Below are 1,840 nucleotides of genomic sequence, written 5' to 3'. Positions count from 1 at the left end.
TTTTTTTTTGGAAACAGAGTCTCGCTCTGTTGCCCAGGCTGGAGTGCAATAGCTTATTGCAACCTCAAACTCCTGGGCACAAGCAATCCTCCTGCCTCTGCCTCAGCTTCCCAAGTAGCTAGGACTACTGGTGTGCACCACCACGCCTAGCTAATTTTTCTATTTTTTGTAGAGACGTCATCTCACTTTTGCTCAGGCTGGTCTTGAATTCCTGAGCTCAAGTGATCCTCCCAGAGTACTAAGATTACAGATGTGAACCATCACATCCAGCCAAAAGTTAATTTTTTTACTCACATCAGCTTTTCAGGTAAGGGACAGGTGACAGTTTAGCTAAGCCACCTTCCTTTGTTGGCTCAGCACTCCAGTTTCTTTTATCTCATGTCTCAAAGACAACATGTGCTTTTTCTGATTGCCACATCAAAGGGAGAAAGAGCTCAAAAGTTGAACACTAGCAACCTACCACTTTAGCCTGGCAGTCACACAGCCATTCCGCTCACATGTTACTGGCCAAAACTAGTCAAATGTTATTGAATGACTTCAAGAGGTTGGAGAAGTATAACCTACAAATACACAGAAGTTCAGGAGAACCAGACATTTATTAGTAATGTTTACCCCATGATGCTTTATTTTTGCTTATCATACTCACCTCTTTCTGATAATATCTTATCCATCTATTTGTTTATTTGGTTATTCTCTGTCTTCCCACTAGATGCAAAGTTTTTGAGATCAGGATTATTTTGTTTTATCACCAATGATTGTTACTGTTCCTGGCTTATAGTGAGCACTGAAAGAAATTGTCAAATGAACGAATAGATGGAGGGCTATCTAATAGGATTCAGATAGTAATTTAAATTAGATTAATAGGGAAAAAACACTCCAGACACAGTAACTGTTTATTCCTTTAGCCTGAGAGAATTAGACAATTAAACATTTATTAAGTACCAAGGCTTGCAAAACTGGTGTAAAATTGACTGTACCAATACAATCACACTTCGAGTTTGCAGTATCTGCTGGTAAAGATGATTATAAAATACTAGAATCTTCTCATCTAATGATAAACTGCCAGTAATTATCTGTTGTATGAAAGTTTCATTTTTTTTTTTTAAAGACAATTCATACTAGGACTCCTCTCAGCAGCAAGTGCCCCAGGAGAACTTCAAATATGATTCAATTTACATACAAAGCTCTTAGGAATATATTTACAAAGTCGACCATGGTTGTAGTAATGCTTTAGTTCTATAGAGGTTCTCAACGTGAGGAAGGAAACCAGTCATAGAAGTCTGGCAGCCATCTTGGTTCTTCAGTGTAGTTCATCTCATTTCTAAACTCCCTCTAGTGTCCAGAAAGAATAAAGTCCATGGATATTGTCAGTGAATGCTACAACCATCAATTTGAAAGTAGCAAATGAAACATTTTACAGATTATTTTGAAAAAGATAAGAGAAACTACTAATTGCAAACTGTGTTAAAAATGATGTTTCTCAGGGTTTTTTTCAAACACAAAAACGTGTCTGAAAGGAAATAAACACAAATAGCTCGTTAGATCACTATGGAGATAACCTTCCTTCTTCAATACTGGGAAATAAATTGCCTACAATGTATGTACATGGTCAGAAGTGCAAACAGTATGGGAAGGCACAGAACAAAGACAGAAAGTATCCCCTCTCTCCCACTTCAATCTTACTTCTCTAAAGTAATTCCTATCAAAGTTAGGTTTTACCTGAACTTTTAATGAGAAGTCTCAGTTTAGAGCTTTTGTTTTGGATTTAGGTATTATAGTCTATATAATTCTGGGTGGACCCTTGGCACAATTAGGTATATTATTGCCTTTATTATTCAAA

Source organism: Propithecus coquereli, unplaced genomic scaffold, assembly GCF_000956105.1.
Source record: "Propithecus coquereli isolate 6110/MARCELLA unplaced genomic scaffold, Pcoq_1.0 Scaffold18, whole genome shotgun sequence".
Classification (NCBI taxonomy): Eukaryota; Metazoa; Chordata; class Mammalia; order Primates; family Indriidae; genus Propithecus; species Propithecus coquereli.
The sequence above is the reverse complement of the archived record's forward strand: the minus strand, read 5'-3'. Positions refer to the sequence as shown.